We start from the raw sequence: 8209 nt of genomic DNA, 5'->3' as shown, positions 1-8209 counted from the left end.
CTTTGTCTTTCTGTCAGTCTGGTCTGCTACTGTTTCACAAAAGGTTTCTTCGGAGACTCTTTGACTTTACTGGTTGCAGATTCTCGTCCAAGGCTCTGTTGTATCTTAAGAACAGATTTACCTATAACCCAATAGCAAACTCAATGAAATTGAATGGAGATGAATAACATTTTAAAGACAATGTCTTGAAACATGCCTTAGAGCTTCTCCTCCAAATCTCGGTGAGCCCATTTCCCAACACTAGTTACTTGAATCTTTAGTGGAAAACCATGTTCTATCTTATTTCTTAATTCTGCCATTCTTGATCATTTATGAATTCACCATAATGTTTGGGTCAATAGTATAGTTCAGTTATTTTTAATAGTATAGTTCAGTTGGTCACTCAGCATCCCTTCATTTGGGGAAGCATGCATAGAAGGACAAGCTCTCCATGTTGTGAATGGGCCTCTACACATGCAACCCCTGCTACCACTAATCCACTAACCCATGCTTCGGTCTAAGATAAGTTTGGCAAATGGATGGTTGGGTTTCTCCAGCCAACTACATCCATTAATAACCCATAGTTCTGACATATGGTGCAGGTGGGTTGGAACCCAACCTAATCAACCATTTTGACCCACTTAAATTTTAAATATTTGAAAATAACTCTTTGGATTCTTATAGCTCCACATGCCATCATTAGGTTGGTTTCAACCAAATACAAAAAAAAAATAGATTTAATTTTAAAAACTTTAGAGGCAAGAGAGAGAGAGAGAGGTAATAGAGGAGAGAGTGTGTGGGGAGGAGAGAGAAGCATAGGAAAGATTTTGAGAATAGAGAAAATTAGGAGAGATTTTGGGTGGAGAGAAAGTAGAGAGAAGGGAAGGGGAAAGCAAGAAAGAGGAGAGAGAATATAAAGAGAGAAAAAAGACAGAAAATGGGAGAATAGAGAAAATGGAAGAGAGAAGAAAAGAATAAAAAAAGTGTGGATAGGAAAGATAGAGGGGGATGAAACTTAAGATACAAAAGAGGCAAACGAACAAACAACTGCCTATGAGGGAGAAAAGGGTGTTAAATCCTCCAAGGAAATAGGAGGAGACAAGACACATGTCAATGAATTTATGGATGTTAGACGAGTATTAAATCAATGTTACGTTGCTAGTGGATGAATGAAGAGACATCCTCCCAAATAGTGAAGGATATTATATATGTAGAGATTTTCTTATTGGGTTCAATCTTTTGAAAGGTCATCAATTTATTTGGGATTGACTGATTGGAGTTAGGGTCAGCCTTCAGTCAAGATTCAAAGTGTTGGTATTTTATTAAAAAAAAGTATCAATAATTAAGGCAATTAAAAGACATATTGCTACTTGCTTTGAAAATGCACAAATACTGTGGAGAAAATTAAGATACATCATACATACCTAATTAATACACCACTAAAGCTTAGCTGTTTGTAAGTTTGAACAAAAAAGCCTTTCAAATAACCATTCAACCTAAAAGCTTAAGCTGTTAAGTGAGGTCCTTGAATAGGTTGATATTCTCTAGCATGCCCCCTTACATGAAAGTTCATTGGGCTTGAAGTGAGAACAAACACAGGTCCACTCGTACCTTGTGTTGAAACTTAATTAATTATAATGGGGTAATGATGATCGAACACTGGACCACTTGGCTCTAATACCATCTCAAAGAACCATTCAACCTAAAAGCTTAAACTGTTAGGTGAGATCCTTGAATAGGTTGATATTCTCTAACAAAGCTTGGACTATTTTGAAGCTTCTTGCATATGAGACGTTACCTCAATCAGTTCTTTATTTACCCCACACCCATACTAACGTGTGATGCACATAAAACTTCAAAACAGCCCATACAACTTTTCTTTTCCGAACAACTATCATTCATAACTGTGGAATATATATGAAATGATATCGAAAATATGTTATATAATCCATTCATGTCGTGTTGGTTCTAAAATATGATATACATCAGCTTGTATTGACTGACTTACATATATACATTAGGATTTTTAATTCCTCTCGTAGATCTTCAGTTTTTTCCAATATTACTCATTTTAATTGAATAAGAAATGTTACTTTTTTTTTTAAAGCTTGTTTGCTCTAAGGCCATGTTCGCTTTTCGGTAAGTTATTTATCCGGGTAAATGCACTTACCAACCAAGTTAAGTCTTTCTTGGAAAACACGTACCCGTGTAAGTGCATTTAGCCATGTTTTTTATTTCCCATCTAAATAAGGTGATGACTATTTTAACCATAAAAATCCATTATTAAAAGCAGGGGCAGAGCTAGGATTTTTTATTAAGGGGGCCAAAACCTAGAAAACATGGATGGGGGGCCAAAAGTTAGGAAACATGAGTAAAGGGGCTAAAATACAAGTGAAACTTAAATAAATTTAAAGGGAATTTTGAAGGCATAGGGGGGGGGGCATGGCTCCCCTCCACCATCCCTAGCTTTGCCCTTAATTAAAAGGGGAATTTTTGTCCCATTCAAGTGCTAGCAACTTTCCCCCAACTGGGAAAGTTATTTACCCACTTAGGGTAAGTAATACCCAAAAAAAATAGACTTTCCTTGGTCCCCACATAAATCTGAGAAAAGAACATGGGATTCTTGGTCAATGGGAATCAAAATCCCATTGACCAGAATTCCCATTGACCAGCTTTTCCCCCCTCTCAAAATCCAGAAAAAGAATGCTCCCCTGAGGGATCATGTCATATTCCCCTTCTAATTTCTATAAAATTTTCTCTTTTTTCTTCAAAAAAAGAGAAAAAAGAAAGTATCATATTGGTCGGGCAGAATATTTGATTAAAGATGGCTGAGGAACCATGTTGTACAAATTCAATACTTTGGAAAATGATGAGTAAAAAGAAAAACAAGGTGCTATCACAAGATAATGGCTAGAGTAAACATAAAAAGAAAAGGAAATGTGTGATGTGGTTATCACAAACACATGCATTGGTGTCGCGTGGATCTACTACCCATGAGACTGCTACTCACATACCTACCCACAGAACATCATATCTGCACATCAGAAACATTTGATAGGCTTAAGTTCTCATTTGAGAGGGCTGAAGCACAGCATTTTTTGGCTGTCCATGTTGGGACACGAACAACTAGCCAGCCTAATAACTCACAAGGACAGCTCAATAGCTATCTTTATGAAAAATTTAAAAAACCAAATCAGCTGTGTCAATCAGCTAGTTGAAGGAGTATTGTCCACTTCAACCTCTTTTGGATAGCTTATCCATAGCAACCTTACCAAGGTTATACGAGAATGACCAATCAGCCCAGATCAGAATTTAATAGCCCCATGGTACAGGGGGAATGCATCCTGACCATGAATTGATGCCAAATTCATGGGCAGGTGTGATTTATAGGGGGGAGAGGGCTAGTAGTAGGGGGCTGGAATTCAGAATTCTGCATCGGACATATCCGTACTTCTCCGCAAGGTTATCTGACTTCTTGGGCAGCTAAGCCAGTTGTAAACAAACATATTCTATAGCTGAACTAAAGCTAAGCCTGTTAACTAGAAGCTTTAACAAACTGGGGATTTTTTTATTACTCCATTAAATACTCTGGTTCTAAAGATAGAAGCTTTATAACAACCCAATTAATACCAATCTTTATTCTGTGTATCAATGTAAAAGTAAGAATGATAACAAACCTCCACCTCTAAAATTCCATTATCTATATTAACAAGCCTTCCTCTGTTCCTCTCTCTATAAATACAAGGGTTGTTATTCACGTACAATACTAGCTAGAACCTAGAGGCACTGTTTGTCTGGAAGTAAAGAGATGAAGACTGCCCAGACCCATTGTCTTCTATTTCTCTTCCATCTCATCTCTTCCTATAAATTTTTTGGGGCTATCCCATGCACAAATGCCCTAGCATGTGTGAATTAGACCTGTTCATGGGCTGGGCCGGGCCGGGCTTTTACTCATCGTTAATAGAAATACGCTAGGCCCGAGCCCGGCCCTGATAAAAAGCCCGAAGCCCAAGCCCAAGTCCGAAGCCCGACCTAATAAAAAAAATTACAATTTTCCCTATTCAAATTAGAATTAAAAATTCAGATGGTTTTTTTCCTATTTAAAAGAACAATGGGCCTACAAAATGGTTTTTTTCATTTTCTTTTACGTTTTAAAATACAGTTTTACATTCTCAAATCAAAAAAATTATTCAAATGGACATAATCACATAACCCATTTTAAGTCTAATTTTAGGTCGGGCCGGGCCAGGCTCGGGCCAGGCTATTTTGACAAAACCTGAGCCCGACTCGAATTTATTACGGGCCGGGCTTTTTGGCCCGAGTTTAAGCCTACAGGCCTATAAACATGTTCAATCCCGTCCGGGGGCCAGGCCGGACAGGTCTAGTGTGAACGAATGCTTTAATAAATACTATGGCCAAGGCTACTGCTGACAATTGGGGTGTCGCTGTGTATACGTAAAGAATTGTTTATCAACAGTTGATATGATCGTTGCTTTGATCTCGCTATGATGTAGTAAATAATGGAAGTATCCCCAGCCCTTGATAATATAATAGATTTAGAAAATTAAAGCTTTTTATCTTAGATACTTTTTCATGTTTATCTGTTTGTTATGAGAAAAAGAGAGAGAGAGATGAATGGTTGGAGTGGAATTTTTCAAGAAATGAGCTTCAATCACACCATGGAATTTATATATACACACAGAACCCAACCTACTTAAATCTACCCAGGTGGCCATTCAACCCATTTCTAAGCTACTAACTAATGGGTGGGTTTGGATGGTTCAGGCTTTATGCAAATGGTGTGTATCAAAAGAAAATCTACATTTTCTTTTTCAACACCTGATCTGATTCATCCGCATGCAATGAGAAGTGATTCATTAATCAAGTGATTTCTGTAGCAAAAAGCTGATCTGATGATATTTCACAGAACTATTATAATCAAAAATAAAAAGCCCATGGATTAAAAATTCAAAAGCTCTTATTTGATTCTTGCCAAAGGAAGTTCTTATTTGATTTAGTGTTGATAGTATATTCAAATAAAGGAATATGCTCACCAGACAGGACCTATTAAGATTTAAGAAAAGTGCATGTAACTTGGGATGATAATAATACCCTTTAATTTGATTGAAAACACTTCTCAAGTCTACCCTTTGATTGTGGTCAATCTTTTTTCCCTTTAGTTCTTGCTTCCACTCAAATAAAAAGCAAGTGAATCCAACTTCTTTTAATTAAACAATTCTTGTGTGTACTGATTTGTTTTATTTTGTTGTCAATGCCAAGTTTGAATATTGTTGACATTGAGTATGGATCTTTAATTTTTCTCCATTTCCTGTTATTCTTACTTTTTTTCCACTGAAACGTCTGCATCTATAAATACCCAGCACCTAGTTTCAGAGAAATGTGTACCAAGAGCAAGTGCCTGAACTCTTGAATCTTGATCCTTGACCACCAAATTGAAGCTGAAGGATGAAGACTGCTTACAACCTCTCATCTCTCTTGATCCTGCTTGTCCTCTCCTCAGGTTCTCTTACCTCCCTAAACCCTTCTTTGGTTTCAAATATATTATTGAAGTTACAATGTATCCTTTGATTTTATCATGTTTAAGTATTAGTTAATCAAGTCTGCATTTACAGATTAAGTGTCAAGAAAATTTGAGGTGAGTATAAGCAATATCTGCCAACATCTAGAACCCAATATGGTCAAGTGATGTCAAGTATATCCACTAAATCATGTGCTTTTGCATATATACACTGACTATACACTTGATGGCAAAAAAATCTCTTCACCATCATTTATGGTTTATGTTTGATGTCTAGCATTACCATCATTTTAAAGAAATTAAACTTTCCAAAAACTTTATTCCTTGGAATCAGTTCCTTCACCATCCAAACTCCCCTATTTAGTCATTGGTGGATAATCTGGTTGGTTCAAGAATGAGTTGATGATAGATGAAACGTTTGGATTTGGAGTAGCCCATCAAGTAAAACATACTTAAAGACTCTAATTACCCTAAAACTATAGGCATCATTGATTGATTGGTCAATTAGCATCATCCAACTGGTAGTGTTCCATTTGAAAACAATCTAGACCAGTGAGTTTCTTTGCACTGAGCATCCACACTGCATGCTATTTGTTCTTAGTTTCTTTATTTTCAATCTAACTTTGGGATTTTGGGTTTAAGTCACTAAGACTAATCCTTCATCTCTTTTTATTGACAGTTGAGAATATTGTGCCCATAATCAACATTGCAAATTCAATTAGGATTCCAGAGCATACATGTCAGGAGGCAATTGGATCTAGCAAGTGTGATTCACAAAGGTGTACGCAAGAGTGTTACAAAGAAGCTAGAGGTGCAGGAGAGTGCAGGAACAACATCTGCATCTGCACATATTATTGCAAGCAACCACCTGAATAAACCCCCAATACACCATTTTTATCTCTTGCTGTTAGATGGCTGTAATAACATCTTCTTTGATATTATCTGCATGCTATGATCACACTCGCGTAATAACTGTGGATGTTTTTCAGCACCATTTTCACTTGTTTAAACCTGAATGTTTTTAACTCGTAACACTCTGATCCAAAGAAGGCCCTCTGAAGAAAACATTCACTTAGCACTGATGGTCTTTGAGCATTTATGGCGGATGCATTGAACAACAACTAATAAGGGTTTCTATAGAACTCAATGGGCATTACAATGGTACTCCTCTAAGCAGTACTGTTTATTGCAAGTGTTGGGAAAACAGCTTTTTTGCTTTAGGGAAATTACTTTATTGGCATCTCACTACTTCTGCCTTGGGCACCAATTTTTGTTATTGTCATCACTCCCTTCAAAACCCTCACACAGTTTCTGAAGGGCAAACCCTTTAAACAGCCCATCGTTTCAATTGCAATATCAGATTACCTTAAAACAGAAATTAAAGTGATATGTGACAATTACTTGGGCCCTGATTGGGCAACAAAATTGTATGCACTTTAGCTTGTTTGTTTGCGTCATCTTGTTTGGGAGAAAAGCAGCATGGAATCTACTTTTGGGCGGATAATGGAATACTAATTTCGTGGTCATTCCATTTTCTATTCAAGTGATAAAAAAAGGTGGCATAAAATAAAATCTGCTACTTTCCTCATTCTGTCTGCACACTTTTCAATGCCAAACGTGGAAAGTGGAGGATTCCTTAAATTGTTTTTCATCAGTTTTTGTTTTTCTTTTTTCATCACAATCCAAACACAGCCTCTATAGCTTATCTGGCACCAAATAAACAAGATAAGCCATGGAGTTAGTAAAGGTGTAGTAGCTCTGTGTCTATTGTGTGGCTTGGGCAGGTGAACCCTGGATTAAATTAGAATCAAGGCCTGGGCAGATTGGGAAATTCAATCGAAGCAAGTACATGAACAAGTTTAATTGGTAAACTAATTGAATCTTAGTATAGAATTTCCATAAATCAAGTTTTCAAAAGATTGATAGGTCACCACACCAAAACTTCAGCTATGTATATGAGCATAACTAGTTTTCAATATATCTATTAGCTTATTCTAGTTGAAAATAAGTTAAATTATTTTATGCTATGTTTGGTTTGAAGGAAATATAAGTAAACCTATATAAGGTTTGCAACGGTTTCCCTGCGTTTCCCTTCCTTTCCCTATCTTTTCCTTCAAACCAAAAACAACTTTAACGTGATAGATAATTGGCCTTCACATTCCCCACTTTACAATTTTTTTATCTATTTGTACACTTGGGAACAATAATAAGTGGAAGAATTAATCTATCACAATACAAGGGATACATTGTATGTGGGAGTCTTCGAAAATAAAACCAGAAAATAAATAAAAATTTACAAGGTGGGACAAGGTGAAGATTGTTTTAGATGGTTTATTTTTGTATAAATTAGAGTGAGGACAAGTATATGCATATTTGCAAGTAAAGATAAAGGTATAACTTAATAATATGTTATTAAATGTAACTTTTAAGACTCGCATCAAAACCAAAACAAGTATCTGTTTTATAAATTATAGATGATATTATGGGCTCTTAAATCATTTATCACTAGTTTAACCCATGTCATTTTTGGTCTTTGCGTAGCTTTTTTGGCCCCTTCAACTTGTAACAAAATCACTTATTCCTGTCTAATGCCGTAGACCATTGTGTATGCTCAAACCAGCTTGATCTACTTAATTAATTTTATTACTTATCAGAATTGCTTCCAAGTTTCATCCAACTTCATTTATGCCC

Source organism: Nelumbo nucifera, chromosome 7 (assembly GCF_055504915.1).
Source record: "Nelumbo nucifera cultivar China Antique chromosome 7, China Antique-T2T, whole genome shotgun sequence".
Lineage (NCBI taxonomy): Eukaryota > Viridiplantae > Streptophyta > Magnoliopsida > Proteales > Nelumbonaceae > Nelumbo > Nelumbo nucifera.
The sequence above is the reverse complement of the archived record's forward strand: the minus strand, read 5'-3'. Positions refer to the sequence as shown.